The sequence below is a fragment of the Cuculus canorus genome, chromosome 1, assembly GCF_017976375.1.
Source record: "Cuculus canorus isolate bCucCan1 chromosome 1, bCucCan1.pri, whole genome shotgun sequence".
Taxonomy (NCBI): Eukaryota; Metazoa; Chordata; class Aves; order Cuculiformes; family Cuculidae; genus Cuculus; species Cuculus canorus.
Genome location: NC_071401.1, coordinates 142367078 through 142386919, shown reverse-complemented (window position 1 = coordinate 142386919; position 19842 = coordinate 142367078). Strand labels below are relative to the sequence as shown.

General features: G+C 38.1%; 1 protein-coding gene across 23 annotated transcripts in view; it reads left to right on the top strand.

Annotated features, from left to right (window-relative positions):
- Positions 1-19842, top strand: part of CACNA1C (calcium voltage-gated channel subunit alpha1 C) — a 481236-nt gene that overhangs the window by 174945 nt on the left and 286449 nt on the right. The gene's annotated exons all lie outside the window — the stretch shown is intronic.

The window sequence follows — 19842 nt, the reverse complement described above, 5'->3', positions numbered from 1 at the left end:
CTATAAGGAAGACAATTCTTCTTTCCATGGTGTTACGGAATTGTTACAGTGTTCTAGAAATGGCCATGTAGATGTGCAACAGCTGGGGAGCGTAGCAGAGATCAAGACTTGTTCTTCTGCAGCGTTGGTGTTAAAGTCACAGTATGTTGCAGACTTGAAGAAATGCTAAACAGAAAGCCAGTTCAGGGTGCTGGGTGTATGGAAAGTATGGAATGAATGTTGCAGGGCTTTTGTTTTATTTGTCTGTTAGCCTTAAACAAAAGCAAAACCATGCTTCAGTGGTCATTTCTGGTCCTCATCCGGTGGGTAGGTACGTCTGCCCTTTACTTGCCCCTAACTGTGTTTCTGCCACACCTCTTGCACATGCACGTACTGCTTTCGCTGTTCTGCGGTGAGTCGGATCTGGGTGAAAGCTACACTGGTACAAGAGCTATGACTGGTTTTCAGCAGAGCTGATCCCTCCTCGGGTGAATGGGAAGAGGCCTGGGATCAGGAGCTAAGTGGGCAGGACTGCCCCTTCAGGAATCAGCCTGTTCTTAGATATTGGCATTATGCTTAATGAACAGCAACGCAAAAGCTACAGCATTCAAAATGTTCATGGTCATGAATTGGAAGTCCTTGTAAGATTTGGAATGTTAACCACTCTAATTTCAGGAAATGCATTGTTCTTCCCTAAATCACTCTTTTGGCTGGTCACAATAAGCTTCACATATTGCCATTTAATGTTGTTACAAGTACTATCCTCCCTCAATTCTGATGGGAAGGGCTTCAGCAAAGGATGAAATAATGTTGTGGTGGTTTTGTTGTTTTTTTTTTCTTTAATCTCTTCCCTGCTTCTCAGGAGGTTTTGTGATGCTAATGATTTGAGGATGCTTGGAAACTGTTGAATCTAAAGCAGTGTAGGAAGACAGAGTGCTCTTAGAAGATACAAGGAACCTTGCTAATACAACTTTCACTAATTTGCCCACAGGAAAAATGATGTTTCCCCTGCTATTTTTAGCAAAAAAATCATAGCAGAATGCTGCAGTGAAGGTTTTTTTATTACTTAAGACTTCATTGCTTTTAGAAATCTACCAAAGGATATTTACTGTTACATTATGAAATATTACCATAAATAACTAACACTCTAAAAGACATTTGGAAAATAAATGAACAAAGTACTTTGCATGACACATTGTACTTGCTTTTCTTTTAGTGTTGTTCATTTACTTAGTACCTAAGAAAATTTGGGAATTTTCCACGTGTTTAATAATAAAAGATCTGAGAAATGACTAGTCTACAAATTTAGAGACTAAGGTAATTTTGTCACACAGAAAAATAACTCTGCTAATCTCTGTGAAGTTGTACTTGAGCGTCAAACTGATGCTGGAAAAGTTAGGAAAATAAGCAAAAACTAGGAAGAACATAGGTTATTTTGTATGGCTGCTAATAACTAGGTGAAAAATAAAGCAGCTTTTTTGGACTTCCTACAAAATGGATGCTTTTGAGTTGTAAAATATTGCGTTATGTGTGTATTAGGCTTGTCTATTTTTTAAATTTTTTTTATTTTAATGACGAGTTGAAATAGTCTATTCTGAACACAAGTATTTTGACATCATCACTTTTTTCTTGTTCTTTCAACTATCAAGATTTTGTGGATTTTAATTGTTTAATCCAATCATTCACAAAGTATTTTGCCACAAAACTGGTTCTATAACGAAGTTCCTTCATCACCAATTGTTTTACCACTTTTTCTCATTTCATGCAAATCAAAGTTAGTTTTATTTGTGGTATGCAGCTTTCATGAAGATGTACTTTAGATTTGGCCTCATACCTTAATAAATGTGTACTTTTTGTTTCCTGGAAAAAATAAACAAAACAAGCTATCTAAAAAGCAGTGGGTTGGAAACTAGTTTTGTGTATCTTATGCATTCCTCAAGAAGCTGGTTTCTGTTTCAATAATATGATACATTTGAAGATTAGAAAAAAAATGGTGACTTGAAAGAATATAATATCATTTTAGAAGACTAGAGGTTAAATTTTGTAGCACAAGATTCCCTTTCAGTTTAAGGAATAGTGGAATAGTGAACATAAGGAATAATGTTTTCTTCTTTGAAATAGCAAATTTTTTTTCTTTTTTTTAGAAATATTTATATCGGCTATTTAGGTAGCTGGAGAAATTGCTAGCACCACCTATTGGCTGAGAAATCCTTCCTAAATCTACATAGATCCCATTAATTTCTATACAAAAAAGGCATGTATATAGTTGAAGCGGAAATATCTCTTAACAGACAGCTTTCAACAGGCCATTTCATTCACTCTGTTTTTCAATAAATATAGTAATTTAATAATTAGTTGCTAGAACTGAGAAAGATTAGAAGCTTATTGCTTCAGCGTGAGGGCTTTCTTCTTCTGGGAGTGTACCTAAAGCTGCTGATTGTGAAGAAAATCCTCAGGCTGAGCACACTTATCCACCAGCTGTCACTTTGTGGGGACATGAGGAAGTACTCAAAGATTCGTGCATCCATTGTTTTTTTGCCAAAAATTTCCTGGTTTTAAACCATTTGTACTCATCTTCTCGTAAATAAAAGGCATTCAGGGAAAAAAAAAAATCCCAGCCCTCCTGCCTGAGCCTATTTCTTTGAAAAACCTTTACGCTGAGCTGAAGCTTTAGCCCTTCAGTAACTATATTTTAAATAGAACTATGCTTTTCTCTTCTTTTTTAAAATGGATTATTTATCCTTCCATATACACGAGCACAATTGACACAAAAGGCATTAAGAATATTTATTTATTTCCACTCCTACTCTCTTGCTTCTCTATTAGCATTATCTCCTTGGTAACACATCCCATGAATTGTGTCTATGATATGCCAGTTACTGCAGTTCGCTTAGTGTCTTGCTACTTAAATATATTTGAATTTTATCTATGAGGTCCCACTCTAAATGGTAAACTTCTTTTTTTTTTTTTTCCCCAGTATTTTGAGTATGTTTCTTTCTTGATTAATTTTTTGTCTTCATTAATCACAGGTGTAACATGACCCCTTCCTCTGAAATGAATGACACTGAATTTAATTTAATTGGAATTGCTGAAAAGATTTTTCTCTTTTTATCCTATTTTAATATCTAAAAAAAAGTTCTGATGCATCTTTTTAGTATATTAATACCTCATCCACATATGTTTATGCATAAACTTAACAAAAAAGACAGCAACATCTTTTTTTCTCTACAGTACTCTTGTGAGAGACCTTACTGACTTTATTTTAAATATTTGATAATGTGTAATCAGAGTCCATCGGCGCCTAAAGCATTGACACTTTTAATGCCAGTTATAGGTGATAAGGATTTGTCTTTTGTAGAGGGCTAATCAGACACGTTTTCATAAAATTTTTTGAAAACTGTGAAGGTCTGCTATGTTTCTGTAAGAACATTCTGTGTAGGGGGTCCTCACAGGGAATGAAAACCTAGTTACTTATTTGAGATGGGATAATATTAATCTCTGTGAATATCTAAATTGACTTTGATGCAGGCTACTTGAACTTGTTAGTTTCGGCACCAGAGAGAGAACCTCTTTAACTTCCTTGTCAGAATAAAATTAAATTGCACCCTGGAGATATTTCTCTTTCATCTATTAAAACGTTATTAAATGACTCCCCAAATAAATGCAAGGACACAGAAATTAAACCCAGGCCCTAAAAAAAGTCCATTTTGAACCAGCCCTCTTCTGTGAAAAATTGTCTTCGTTGGTTCAGAATTTTCTAGTAATAAGAAACGCTATGTTGTTTAGTTAAAAAATTGTCTTAAGTCTGCCAAATATCTCAGTGGCTCTTTTCCTTTTATAGTAATGAACGTAGCCAGAGAAGTGAAGGTATTCTATTCTGGCTCCTGTGGCAGACACTACCTTCAGCGTGCCCTGTCCAGCCATACAAAGTAGAGATCTCAGAAATGGCTTTAGATACCTCTGCAACACAGTCCAAAGGAGCTCAAAAATCTACTTGTCACTATCATCAGGGCTGTCTTCAATATATATTTTATAAGAGAAAATGGAGAAAATAATGAAAGCTATCTTTGTAAAATACGTTAATGTTAGTATTCGCAAAGTGACACTCTAGGTGGTCCAGACTTCAGAAATGCAAAGTGTCAAAAATATGCAGTAGTGAGCTTGAGATATTGCAGAGGACAACTTCCATGATTTAATGCAGAGATAATCCTGGTGAGATAACTGAGTATTGGCTGCGTTAGGGGAAAGAAAGCTTGGCAGGAATAACCTGCTAATAGGGCTTGTATGTCTCAGGTGCTTAAAAGCAGCTTAATAACCTACAACTGCATGTGTGGCTGTACCTCTGTGGGGGTATGTGTACAAATGTGCGTGTCTTGGTGACAGTTAAGTCATAGTAAATACAAATGAATAGGCAAATTACTTCTTGTTGTCAAGATTGGATTATGTTGAGCTACTCTGTTTGTCTCACCTGATTTATTCATTGGTGGTAAAACTGACACTTGTCTGCATGGAAAACATCCAGAAAATGGTAATAGTGTCTTGGCAAATAGATTAAGAATTCACTTTAACTCACTGTTAAAAGGTTTGGAGTAGTGTTGTCAAACTCGGGCGTCTGAGACATTAGGTACTTGTCCATGTAGAAGTAAAGATGTACTTAAAGGTGAAGTTTTGACGCATTAAAGGCTTATGCATTTCTTTGCCTCGTTGTTGTCAACGCTCTGTGCCAGCTGTTGATAAGATTCTTCATTCCAGTAACTTGTACGTTGAGACTTGTGGGTGCTTTTCACTGAGTAATCCTTATTTTCCTTATGAAATAGGGTTTAGTAAAATAGGGGTTTGCTTCTGAGTTAGTAGAACTTCTGCCCAAAATGTGGGCACTTCAGTATATAACTATAATAGTCAATTATCATTACCCTTTGTGACTGGAGTGGTGGTCTATGTGCATGGGAAATGCCGAAAGTGGGAAGAGCAGGATTGTCAGAGAGCGGAAATAATTTTGGGGCCTTTTAATCATTGTTGTGCCACATATCTTGGAGAAGATTAATAAAACAATCTGAGGACAGATATAAGTTAGCTAGCAACCCACGAATCTGCACTTCTAAATAGCTAGGGAGCCAAATACTTTTGCTGCAGCAAAGCTGGGAAAGGAATGTCAGATTCTTTTGCTTTCAAAAGATTTTTGAGATTTATAAACTAGCCTTATACATCTTGGCCACTCTGAACTTACAGGAAAGAGCCTGAGTCTTTAATGTTTCTGGTAGAGTGTCCAAAATTTGCATCGATATTTCTCAGCAGTGGCTTGGGAATGGCACAGTGATCTCACAACTAGGAAAGGAATGGGAATGGAAAGAGACATATTAGTTGTGGGGAGAAAAAATGTTGAAAATTTAACATAGGCAGGTTGAATTTTGATCGTATTTGCAGATTTTCTGAACTCATTTATTTCCTCCTGCTTGACATGTCTAAATTCTTAATGCCAATTACCCACAACTGTGAGGAAGGCAAGAAGGGGAAATTACCCTAGCTGTCAGCACAGAGAGCTGCACTATTGACAAGGAACATTTACCAGACGTAGTTAAAGGTTGTTTGCTTTATCAGCCACATTGGCTGTGCTATAAAAGAGATACAGTAATCTTTCACACCAGCTAAAACTGGCAAATATAAAGCCTTTGATGGAAACAGACACTGTTATTAGGTTGCACATTCATCTCAGAACTTTCTTGTTTTATTATTAACTATATCAAGAGCATAAAGACTGGCCAGACAGCAGACACTTGGATTACAGGCTTTACTTCCTTTCTCCTGCCAGGGCAGGAAGGTGGTGTGCAGAACAAATCCTGAGGAGCTGGAGTTTGGCTAAGAGGAGCACTGATGTAATGCACTACTTCAGCACACCTTCTGGATATGAGAGAAATCTGACCCCACATCTCTGTAGGAGCCCTTACCGTGTGGGTTTTTTTTTCCTCCTGATAATAAATTGCCCTCATATTTTGGGACACCCTTTTGGTACAAGATCTAGTTTTGTTTTTTTACTGTTAGTTGTACAGGAAGTTATGAATCTGGCCTTCTGACTTCAGGCATACAGAAGACTTGCAGAGTATTGAGCAGTGATACTTTTGAAAAATCTCACCAGACTTTATCTGTTTTGTGCTGGACTTAATTTCCAAAGTCAGCACAACCATTCCAGTTGATCTATTGGGTATTATCATCGAGACCATAAGTTTAGGCTACCATAATTTTGTCAGAATCCAATAGGAATCATCCTACAGACTTGGGTGTCATGACTCAGGCAAACAGCACAGATCTGTACCTGAAAGATTTAGCTTACAAGTGCATCCAAATTTGGCAAGCTCTGTGTGTGTGTGTGCATGTGTTTTATCCATGTGTATTTTGCATATGTTTTTTGTGTTGCTCTGGAGGTGTTTGGATGAGTAAGAAAGATTTGCCAAGAAGCCTGAGAGGATAAGCTTGCAGGGATACCATAAGATTATAGTTTGCGTGAGTGGCAAGTGAAAGGGCTCATCCAGGTATCGGGAAGGATTTAAAGAGCATTAATCGGAATGAAGAAATTGGGTCAGACAATCTGCAGCCCAGGCAACAAGGACAAGACATTTTACTGTCTTCCAGCTTCAGGAACTACTCTGAAGGTAGTGCTTTTAGAACCAGGAATTTAATTGAGGCAATGAAATTATTGGTTTTCCTTGGGAGTTCTATCAATGCACATGTGCAAACATGTGTCTCTGGCAGAAATTACGCTGATTCTATGCAGAAAAATCTTAACAAAGGTTGACAATGGAGGCTTCACGGGAGTCTTCTTACAAGACTGCATAAGGGAAAACTTGGGTCGAGTCCAAAGTTGAGTTTAGAAGAAGTATAGAAAATAAATACTAGTGTAAGTTACCGTAAACCAAAATATTTATGCTTTTTTTTTTTTAGACATTTTTAGCCATGTAAAGTAAAAAAGTCCTAATTCCCACTCAGTTCAGCTCTCTGTTTAGAGGCATACTTCTGCTACGTAGCTATGGCTCAGCAGAGTAAATTGTCCAAGTTCTCATCCTTGGTGAACCGAAACTATTGGTTTTTGTAAACATTTTAAATATAAGCAGAAAGTGCCCTTTGGCTTACAAACTCTCCTTGGGTTAACATTAGGACCTGTCAAACAAACATTCAGAAATTGTAATGAAAAGTTGAGGTACGTAATGTAGATAGGCAAATCAGAGCCATGTAGGCCTATGTGTTGCAGGGAATGCAGGAAGGTAGTCAGTCTTTGTAAGAAGAATAAGAGACTAAATATAACTTGATTTTTAAATGTTTCACTAGAGATGGCAAAGTAAAATATTATACTGTTCATCTCGGTGTGTGGAGTACAGCTGTGTCAGTGACAGCTTCTTGTTAGCTTTAAGGTAATACTGAGGAAGTGTGTCTCCTTCATTTGGAAATCCAGAGTTGCCAGAGACCTAATGCAGAGATGCATTTCTGGCCATCAATGATACCTCAGAACTATTCGCAAGGAGAGGAGATTTTTATATATATGTGTGTGTGTGTGGCAATCACATTCTATTTTGGAAAAGTAAATTACCCTACTTGATATTTTTTTTTTTTTTTTTTTGTGGTTAGAGCTGCATACTGTATTCACTTCTAGTCTTAAATGCTGTGCAGCATTCACTCCTGGTGGTGGTTTTGCGAGTCTGGATCTCTCTTGCGGGTGTATCCACTTCCTGGGAAGGTCCCCATGCCTAGAGCTCATTTAGCAGAGAACCTTGCAGTTCCTCTCTGCCCAGACTCACCACGACACAGCTTTTGTTGTTCTGTTTCCTGAATTGACCACCTTTCTATTCCCGCTGTTCATAATATGCTTCTAAAATGAAGACTTTTATGAAGTCAACTTCCCTAAGCTTCTTAAAGACCTCTTTTACCCTTAAGAAGGGCACTTTTTTCAATAATCTTCATGAAGTGTCTGGGGACTTCAGCCTGTTCCCTTTGCATGTGTCCTGGAAATTCTTCTTTGCCAAGATCGAGTGCTTTGCGTTAAATACTTGCCATAGCCTTTGTTGGGTTTTCCCTCGTCTTTTGATAGCTGAGTAGTATATGAGTTAGCTCCATACAGGGTTAAACCGTGACCACGGCCTTTGCATTATCTCGGGTATTTTTGGAGTTGATGGTAACAAATGTATTGATCTCTTTCCTGCTGATATGTAGCTCAGTCTGTGTTGAACCAACTCCTCATGTATGTACAGTTAATCCCCTTTACTATAGTCACTTTGCACCCTAGAGGTGATATATTTTGAGGAAAAAAGCGATGATTTCTGTAAGTACTCTTTTTAAGTTAATTTTAAATCTTTCAAATTAAAAGCTGCTGTTTACTCTGCAGCGAGTATTACTACTAACATAAGGTATTAGAAAATATTGTGTTTCGAAAACCTCTGGTAACTGTTTTGTCTCAGCATTACATCACACCCATTTTTATCCAATACACTCACTGTTTCTAGGAGGAAGTGAATCCCTTCTATTATGGCTTTTTCACTTCTGATTACACTGCAAATCAATTTTGTATGAACAGTACTTGTCTGAAAGTATGCAAGATCTTCTGAGAATACCTATAAATCCTCTTCTTAGCAGCATTGCTAGTGAGACTAGAAGTAGAAGTTGAGAAGATGGAAATCATGGTCTACTGATAGCTTTGTCACCTTAAGAGCAGTCTGCTTTGATGAACTCTGGGTGAGGCTACATCTTAAAGCCATTTGGGGACTGCAGTGATTTGCAGGCAGAAAGGGCTTTTGTTATTTCTTTAATGAAAGTATTAGCCCTGTCCTCTCCCATCCAAACTTTTTTCTCATTTTTCAGATAAACCTCTGTATGGTTTTTTTGTGAAACTTCCTCTAGTTTGGGTCTGCTGTCTAAAAAACTTACTCTCTTATCCTAATGTTTTGTCGCGGTAACAAAGATAAAAAGGGAGAGGGAGCAAGTGAGTGAAGGAGTTTTGCTGGCCAGACTTTTTTTAGCTTTCTTATTCTTCAATATGAGAAGTAAAAACCTCTTCGCCCCCCAGCCCCTGGTGAGGTAACGCAGGTCTACCGCAGATGTTCAGAACTCTGAATTAGTCCATTGTATTTATAATCACAGATGAAGGATATTAGGATTCATTGAGAGTATTTATTTTGAGTTATGAAATTACATGGGCTGCAGAATTTTGAGTGATTTCCTGTATCAAGTCAGAATTAAAGTAGAACATAACTTCTAGCAAAGAAGCCCATACTTGACATATGACATCAAGGCTCAGAGAATCCATTGTGCCTCAATAGTTTGCTTCACGATTTTACCTTTTTTTTTTTCTTGGTTATTTGAGTCACGGCACAGGGATTTGTGAAAAGACTATAAAGAAGGGCGTCCAGGGCAATGACTGAATCCTCTATTGAAATTCGTACCAATCTGAAGCAATAATTATGTCTTCCAGTTTCTGGTCACTACTCAGATTTTCATCTAAATAAGATGCACTCATGCTTGTAATGTGATTCCTTTTCTAAACTAATAACAATAATATAACTAGAAACAATAGTTTCAAACTGCACCCAAAATTTTACATTGTTCTATGTGTCATTTTGTGTAATTTGTCTGAACTTTGATAGATTTGTTATTTCTGATTTGCTTCTCTTTTCACTGTTGATGTGGTGATACCTGTTTCCTTGGGCAAGAAACGTAATTTTATATCCAATGGCATCCTCTTAATCTAGCTTGCTGCATATGTATAGCCCATTAATTTGTTCAAGCAATACATTAATGAAAAAGAAGACCACATATAACTTTTCCTTCTCCATGTGCAAAATGCGTCTTTAGGGGCATATGTGGGTTTTTTTGTTTGTTTGATTGGGGGTTTTTTTGTTTGTTTTTTTTTTTTTTTTGTTTTACGGTACGTGGAAATAATCTTCTGTTTATGTATCTGGCACTGAGGTGTAGATCTCTGCCTCAGATTCTGCTGAAATAGTTAGAAACACTAGTTTTTTTCTTGACTATTAGAAGTAGGCAAAACATATATAGTCTTTAATGGCTTAAAGAATAAAACTCCAAATGAATCTTGTAAATTTGCTCACCAAAGTTTTTCAGAACTATTTTTAGTTGTTTGAACATGTTGACTCTTATATAAGATTTATTCAGAATGTATAAACTATTCCATAAATACTCCCAAATGTGAAAGAATCATAGTTTTGCCCATTTTGTTTCTGTCTTTCACGTTCTAAAACAGGCTATGGGAGCATTTCAGATATATTTCTGTAATAGTTGCATGAAGTTCTAGCACTGATTCATAAGCATACATCATATGTTAATAACGTGGCAGGGAAGTGAAGACTTGGGCAAAGAGCAATATATACTATTTGGTGTGTGTATGCATTTATATAAGCTCTCTATCTTGATAAATGTGTGTTGCTCTTTTTTTGTTGTCTGTTATATTGAAAAGCTGTGACTGCGCTGGTGAACTACAATACAGCTATTTGATCACCAAGTTACTCTGTAACGTGTTTAACCATGACTGTATCTGTATTGATTTTGGTAGCTGTGCTAGAGTCAAGCTTGGTTACAGAGAGCAAAGTTGGCTTTTATCCAGCTATCCAGAGAGGCATAGGTTGTGCTTGAGCCCAACCTTATGTTCTCATGTTTCTCTGCCAGTAGAGGGAAAACCAGAATCTGATTAAAACCTGTTGAGGAACTCTGGTCTGAAATACAGGACTGAGCTTTTCTGGTAACATTAAGATAACCTTCTTAAGATATCTTAAGATCTCTCTCTGTTATGCAGGATGTTGAGAGTCTAGTAATGGTACTTGACTCTGCAAGTGTAGCTCAGTCTTTTTATGTGGGCAAAGTTACAGCTTCCAAAAAAAAAAGGAATTCTTGTCCCTGACCACTGAAAACTACTAAACTTTATTCAGTTTGCTACTTCTTAGCCCTTACTAATTTTAGGTATGATTATGCATATCATTGAAGATGAAGAGCTCAGGAAAACCAGGGGGTTTGATCTGAGGGGGTGTGATGGTAGGGCAACGGATTTCACTCTACATGTTAATGGCATTTTGTCTGAAGTGCTTGCAGTGTAATTAGGATAGCCTGGTCTATCTTTTGCTATACTTTATTATTCATGTGTAGCACTTAAAAGTGAATAGAAAAAGCTATTGACGTATTTCCCTCTTGTTAATAAAAAAAAAAAATGCTTAGGGACTATCTCGTGACAACTCTAAAGCGGTGTAAAGCAAATGCTCTGACACCCATAGCTTTAATTTGACCACTGTCTTCCCTAAATTCCACTGATCTGGAGTGCTACGTGAGAATCATAGCTGTCTTCAGTAAGAGGAACGAGATCTTGGTTCCTGATCTAAGTATCTCATGCACTGCTTCCTCCAGGCAGAATTAAGAGCTGATCTGACATAAGTGTTTCCAAGCATACAGAGAATAAATAATAGGGAAAGGGGAAGTGTTGGAGAGATTTAAAACAAAACAGAAAGCTTTCCAGCCTTGCCAAGCTAAATAATTTTAAATAGTTTTCTTTTCAAGAAACAGAGTTAACGACCAGCATTGCAAATGAGTGAACACCTCCTGAATATTAATCTGTTCTTCTTCCTCTCTACCTAGGAGAGGGAGGAGGAATTACTTTTGCAGCTGCACCCCCTGCTTACCCACTCTGAAAGTGATTGCAACTCAATGCATAAACTCTGTTCTTTGATATCTGTATGTTTCTTGACCTGGTTCTGCAGGGCACTGCAGAGTATGGGAAGAACCAAAGCTTAATTCCGCTTTCCTAAATGTTTCCCAGGTGTTGCCAGTGGTGGTGAGTGGGACTGCATTGCTCCCAAACATTCCAATACCATAACTGTATTTGGGGCTGCTCATGACTAGCTTGATAGTGATTTGCAATGTAGTTGTAACATGGAACATACCGGATTTAGTTAGTGCCACCGCCACCAGTTGCAATTTAATTGTTGATATCAATACCAGGCAAGGTAAATCAACTGTTACAAAAACATGATTGAGTGTCTTTGTCCCTTTACCTGCAAGTGGGAGGGAAATCTCTGGTGTTCTGCTGTAATGGGTCTTAGGAAAAAACCTTTTATTCTTTCCTTGTTACCACAATAATTTTGACTGTTGCACAGTGGGGATGGAGAGCTACGTGAGGAAAGCTGAAATGCCAATATGCTTAATGTCTACTATGAAATCAAGACGTGTTCAGTCTGTGGGCTGATATGATCTGAAATCACTTAAGGGGGTCATGACTAGGCAAAGCCCGCCAAAGCTAATTCTGCTTTAACATCAGCGAGAGAGGGCTTAAAATGTCTTATTATGTATCCGAGAGATTAAAGCATCTAGCTAAAGACCCACACAATCCCAAAAAGTAGTGTGTTGCACACAGGATTTCCACAGAAAAGAAATACAGGAAATCCTCCAGGGGGAAAAAAATGCTTAAAAATCTCAAAACGTGGATAAAATAGCATCTAGTAATAACAATGGGAAACAAATGTTGACAAAAAAACAGGGCTCGGCGCTAATTAACAAATATCAACCTGCTTCTGAAAACCTATATGAGGCAACATAAGCTGCTGTGTGACTCACAACATGCATCAGATGAAGCAAATTCCAACCCCATTTTACTGGTGTCTGGAGATAAGCTATTTCAAAGATGACAATTTTGGCAACAGCAGTTTTAGTCGCGCTTTGCATAAAGGAGGTATTTCAGACAGCAGCCACCTTTTGGGAAAGATTCCGTGCCTGGAGCTGGCAACACCTGTGATTTGGGTTAAGGCTGCATGGTTATGCTGCTTCTCCACTGTAAGGGGAGCTGTTGGGCCCCTCCACAGGTTGTGAGTAGTGAAGGAGGAAGCAACAGCCTCCTTGATGTTCCTGCTGGCCCCGACTGACCCTTTGCTGCCAACTACTTCCCTCGCAATCAGGAAACTATTCTGCTCTGTAGATTTTGAGGAGAAACTACAATTTTGCCCACATTGCTTGATTTTCCTTTTTAAAATTCAACATGGCATTTCACTTCGTAGATTCAAGTTATTGAACCAACGTGTTTCAGGTCAATTTGATGTTAATGTTTGCTCGCTTGAATTACTGTGTTTCCTTGCAAGTGTTCCAAATCTGGTTATTGATGTCCCTGTTTTCTTCCTGGGCTAAGGCTTTCTGTGGGGCACTCTCTGTTATGAAAGCCTTTGTTTGACCTTTGCAGTATTTTGAGACTTGTATATACTGTGCAAAACAAAATGCTTTTATTCAAAGTGTAACTTTGAGTTTCGTTTTGACATTAATGTCTAAATGAAAAATATTGGCATTTGTAGTTGAAATTTTCTGGTACTTCATGTTCTACAAAATATGCATGATGTTTTGGCACACTTCTGCAATAAAAAACAGTGCTGAAATATCAAATGACGGTACAGAACTTCCCATTTTTTACTACTTCTGGTTTTGTTTACACTATTTCAGCCTTGGTGTACTCAGTCTGCTCTGCAGCATTACAGAACCCCATATTTCATACCAATCAACTCCATCAAGTCTTCAATATGTCAATAGTAGTTTATATATACTCCTACCAATCCTACAGAAACAGAAGGAAACATTCGTTGCCCAACTAGTAGTAAGCAGATAGTAGCAGATAGCAAGTGCTGATAGTAATGGTGTGACAGCAATCCTCAGTGCAATGTTACATCAGTAGTGTTCCCGTGTGAGTGACTTATATGAAAGTTTAATCAGAAAATTTAATAAATATATTTGTTCAAATAGCTCTATCTACATTGTCTCTCATAAGTCTTAAATCAAACTCATAAGTCTTAAACCAAACACCTTCTCCTGTGATAGGGACTGCCTCATGTTTTCTCTTAACCTCTGTCTGTCACTGTATATGTATTTATGAACCAAAGACAAGCCTTCCATGCTGGAGTCATACATTTTCATTAATATAGTTTCCTGAATATTTGCATGTTGTCAAATATTTCATCCCAGGTCATCAATCTCTCCTTTAATTGCCACCGCTCTCTTGAGAAATAAGTGTTCTGCTCAGATGGTGTTATTTTTTGTGACTAGTACATTTTCTACCTTCTTAATTAGTCTTGTAGTGCTAAAATAACATTTAGCTTCTAGGTCCCATGCAAGATACAGCTGCATATGCAGTAAAATATGAGGAGACATTGCATTCTCAGTTTCTATTTTCTTTCTTTATACACCGTCAGTTTGACTGCAGCATGGCTATAAAATTGGGATCTGGTCCTGTGGCCTTCATGTTATTTTATGAGTTTTAATTAAAATGTAGGTTTTCCTGAAAATCCAGACTGTCTTCTGATGCTAGTTCACAAGTCAGTTTACCTAGCTGTAAAATAATAAGAGGTCAGTTTAAAATAAAGAAAAAACCCCACCAAAACTAAAGGTAATATCTTTAAAAGGTTTTATTTGTGATTTTATCGAAAATTAACCTTACACAGAACAGTTGTCCAATAAGCTGAGACACAAAGATTCAACTGTTCCACTGATCCGCTTAGGTTTTTTTTTCTGAATGATTACTAAATCCCAGTCTTTTAGAGGTCTCATCTAAACAGACAGCAGAGCTCAGCACAGATGTCTCCATAACCCAGTGTACTCATTTGTGCTTCCTTGGTCATCTAGCGTGGGATAGGATTCGGCAGTAGGTAGATTTCTCAAATAATTTTCTGAATCTTAGCCTGGAAGTGTTTCTTACTTGACGCTAACCTAAAAAAACACCCAAAACCTCTGGTAGACTAGTTGGGATACAGACATGTAATAAAGGCCTCTACCGAAAACCTGGGAATTTGAATTCATGATGCATTTTGTGTAATCCCTTATGAGAGAATGGAAGAATACATTCTCCTGAAATAAAACAGCTATGATTGGGCCTGACTGCTGGTTGAAAACACTTTCATTCAACTTTTTAAGTTTTGCTTCAAGGAAACAGGGAATAGCCATTTGAGCAGAAGATGTTATCTGAGCATTTCAACACTTCTCTGCCTGCCTGAGCTGTCTGCTGCTGCTGTTGCTGTTTCTACTGCAGCTTGGCGAGGGGCTAAAAAAGTTAGGGCAGATGTCACTAGTGAAAATGGCACCTCGCAGCATCAGCAAGCGTTCCTGGTGTCCTCAGCGATGGCAGAAGTGTCAGAGCTCTGCGGTGTTGTGGGAAGGGAGGTGTTTGGCAGCTGATTGTGCTTGACAGTGATGGGAATAGGCTTGGGAAGGATGGATGAGGTGCCATGGGGTGGGATTGTGGATGGAGCAGGGGTGAGCAGGGGTAAAGGCTGAGTCCTTGGATCTACCCTGATGTGGCTGGAGGCTGTGCTGTAGCTGCAAATGACAGTCACACAGGGGTCATTGCCTGCAGTTCTTTCCCATATGAAAGAAACAATACTTTTGTGGAAGAGAAGTGGCTGAATGATTGCAAGTAGGTCAAGTATAAACTTATCTGTCCATTAAGTGAAATATGGAAAATATTGACAGCTTCCTACTGATTGCTTTTGCCCATTTTTTTGTGCTGCAGCAGGTTTGTGTTTGGAAGAGCAGAGCTGCTTCCATTCAAATTACCTTTGAGTGACTCAGTTTGCAGCCCTATGGATTGCTGCAACAATCAGACCACTTGATGAAATTATCCTCTTCCACTGCTCTTAAAAGGAACAGACAACAGCTTTCTTCCCCATCTAAGCATTGTTTCTCCTAAGCTGGTCATGGATTTCTGACTGGTTTAGCAGCTTGTGCTGCAGTTTCTTAAAACGCACTGGTCCTTTCTTTTTTGTTCTGAGGAATTTTTAGAAACAGTTAAGGGGTATTATTCAGCTACAGGAGGATACGAAGCTATAAAAGATTTTTGTGGGTGCTGAAACAATGAAAAAGAAATTGCAAGTTGGTAGCCATGAACTGTAGTGTTTTGACTATGTCCCAAGACTAAAAAACAGCCAATACAGCAAAAAAGAAAGAATACTCAAGAAAATAAAGTCTTTTTCTTGTACTGCATCCTTCATGCAGATACTTTTTATAGATTTTTCTCTTGTTTCAGGATCAAGATCATAGTTCCGATTTAAACGTTATTTTCCCTGCACGCTTTTTTTTTTTTTAAATGACTTAGAAAAAACTGTGTAACAGGACAACTTCCTTAAGTAAAGGCAGAATTCTAACAAAACAAGACCATATGGACTCAGTCTTGAGTGATAATTGTCTCTTGAAAGAAAGTGATGACTCTGAGGTCTTGGATGTTAGCAGCTTATTTCCACTTTAACTGAAGTCAGTTGGGTTTTTTGTTCCACTGAATTCTGTGCAAGAGGACCCAGGGTCTAGGTGAATGAGTAACAGTCTGAGGACGAAGGTAAAAGGGGAGGGAGTGGATTCCTAAATGTTTTCTTTGCTTATCTTACAGTGTCATGGGGGGGTTGGTAAAAATAAACTGTCTGCTGCCTAATATGATGTTACGCTTTTTTTTTTTTAACAAAAGTGCATCACAGAAATTGTCTCATGTCATTTAATGTTACTGTGACAGCATAAACCTTTAACATGTGTTTGGTTTAGTGTTTTTTTCCCAAGCGGTTAATTTTTCTGAAGGACTTAAATAGTAGACATGATAATAGACAACCTGACAGTATAGCTTTGAAATTAGTATTTTGACTGAAAGTGGTGGTTGTTTTTGGAGATTGGGGTTTTAATGTAGGAAATTGATATCCCCCCCAACTGGTTAGATTGAGTATTTGAAGTTGGTGTTTAGATTTTGAGTAGCTTTGTTATCCATAGAATTATCATATACTTTACCATTTATAGCTAATATCTATAATATCATTGTTATGCTAATCATAAGTAGTAAAAGTGCTAGTTCTTTCTGTACCTTCTCTTTGTCTTCAGCAAGTAAGAGAAATGCCAGTTGTGTGTAGGTATACTCAAAAAGTTTGGGAATCAAGTTTTTATGGATTAGCGAGCTATTGAAACATTATTTAAAGGTGTATTTGTCCTTGTTCTTTGAAGTCAGTAAATACTGAAACTTGTAAATCTGCCTTCTTATTTTAATAATAGCATATAAGGAAATATACCTGCATACTGTTTAACTGTAGCCAGGTGTCTGGGGTGCAAAAGGAAGACGAATATTAAAGCTCCACAATAGCACAAAGCAATGTTACCAAAGGATTTGAGATGAGAAGTAAGGCTGAATACCATTTACAGCTGAAACTGCAGTGAGGATTTCCAAAGGCACCCTCTAATCTGCTGAGTGGGAATAGCGACCATTGCTGCCATATACAGAAAATATTGTCACCTCCTAACTTGCCAATGCTAAATATGTTCTTTGGAGGACTTCCATTAAGCAGCTGACCTAATACGACTCTCTTCTGCTCCTAAGACCTTGTGATATAGCAGTGCCAGGTGGGATGCCTGTAGGCTGTCAGTGACATGCTGAGATACTGGAGTCCCTGGTGCAGGGGAGGTGCATATCAACTTTGCAATAAAAATCTTTTGCAGTAGGATGATACGAGAGAGGTAGCAGTTGCCAGGGCCTATGCACGCTTCAGAGAGGGGCAACAAATAAGGAGCCCTTGGTCAGTAAACAGTTCACGCATTCCCACTGAGTCTATTCTGCTTGTAGCCTTCATAATTTGGTATCGTTGTTTTACAGTTCATACCCACACAATCAAAAGTAGTTTCTTTATTGCTGCAGAACATAATTATAGGCCTGACAGGCTCTGACAAGTTGGTAGAGACGTTTATTCTTGCAGCCAGCAGATGCTTAAATGATTTTGTATTGGAAAATGCTGCCTGTGAAATGTTCTGTCTTAGTGCCTGTTACTAAACTCAGATTCATAATGAAGTCTAGCATCAAATATTTATGTTAAATCACTTTAATCTGTAAATAGTTTTATCTATAAAAGATAAAAACAGCTGAGAAAATTAGTCAGGGGGAGGGGTCAGAATTTTGTATTACAAAACAATGATGTGTTTCTTTTCTGGTCTCTTAAAATTGTTACCCACTTGGCATTTTATTGTTGACTTCTTTCTTTGTATCCATTGCTACATGAAAGATGTTCATGTTCTGCTGTATTAATAGCACTGTAACCTATCCCTTTGGGGTCACTATGTATTATTAAAATCCTCTCACAAGACCCGTTTGGAAAAGGAGAAGGCTTTATATAATAACCATGAATCAGTCATGAATAAAACAGTTTTCCACAGAGTTGTCCCAAAATCAGATTGGTTCTTATCATGAGAAGCCAAAATTTTATAGACTGACTTGTACCTGCATAGTCCTCTCTACCTCCGAGTTTAAGCTGTGTTAACTTTAAAAAAGAAACCAAGCAAACAATCCCTCATTTGCTGTGAATTGACTTCAAGTACTTGGAAAGCCACGAGGAGGAGAGGGATGTCTTCAGCTGTTTGAGCTCTTACTCGGACGTTTTGACAGTAACTGAGTTTCTTTTAATGAGTCGAGTCATTATTTGGAAGCTTCAGTAGCTGGCGATTCATCCATAGCATGCTTGAATCTGAAGGTGACTGCAGTTGGATCATATGGAATTGCACATTCCCTAAAGATTTTAATAACAACAAATCTCATTCAGTCCACTTTTTCTAGCTTACACACGCTCTAACGAAGGGCTCTTGCAGAGATCTTGCTTCCCCTACCATGAGAGGGATGCATAAATTTCAACAACTGTTGAATTTTGTTTTTCATAAGGTTGCTGAAAGTAATCCCTTCCTAGCCACTAATCTGACCTACTTACTATAAACTGATTTTTCTAGGATGAAAGGGCCACTCTTTCCTCTGGGACTGCTGCAGTGGGACTCAGATTATTTCATGGGTTTTATACTCTCATCTATGACTGCGTAATTTTGAGACTATCCACTGAAGGATTTGTATAGCCTGTGTGACTGATATCTGTATATCTCAAAAAATATTTAAAAATGAATAGTCTTGGTTAATTCCTTTCCAGTTTGGAGAAAGAAACTTCTTGTTTCAGACATAGGATTTTGTTGTTATTTCCTCATTCATTTGTGTTTGTGGGTGGCTAGTAATTTGTCAAGGGAAAGCTCAATTGAAAAAAAAAAAAAGGAAAGGAATTTGGTTCTGGAACTAACGAGACTGTAGATCTGTTTTTTCTCTTGTAAATGTAATCTTACAAGATAGTCTTTGCTGCTCTGAAAGTTGTGACATCGTTATCTGGTATTTTACTGTGTCACTGAAAAGCAGGTGTTGTAGGAAAGCTTGGACAAGGGAAAAGGGTAGTTCAAGAATGACACCAAGAAGACTTGTTTTTCTGGGCAGGGACCTTCACCTCTGTATCCAGCAGACCATTGGAGTAAGAAGCAGAGTATTGCATGGAAGTACCTCTGTGATTTCTGCTTCCAGCTGCATAAAGCTCTGAGATAAGCATGGCAGTGCCTGCAGACCGTCAGGTGGTATTCTTCTCTCTGGTTCCGTTTCTTTTCTAGTCATGCACGCAAGTGGGCTTTCTTGTTACAGTGGCTATTTGGGTGATGCCTTAAGGAATCCAGATGAGACTATATAAACTCCAGTTAGAAAATCTGAGGACAAATGTCTTTGAGAGGAGATAAAAAAGCTGCTTCTTACCAATGTTACTCAGACTTGTGTAGGTTGTTCAGCTGTAGGTAGATACCATGCCTCCACATGCTGTTTTCATAGAGGCGCTGAGAAAGCTGAGGGATGGTGCTGTTTACATGTGATAAAAAGGAGACTTTGAGCTGTGGGTTGGTTCACAGACTGCCAGCACGACAGTGTTTGTTATCTTACCGGCTCTCCCAGCAGCTTCGTATAGACAGTGGCTAACATGGAAGAAAGATCTGATTCTTGAGGACTCCTCCAATGAGGACTCTGGAAGTGAAAGGGCAATTTCCCAG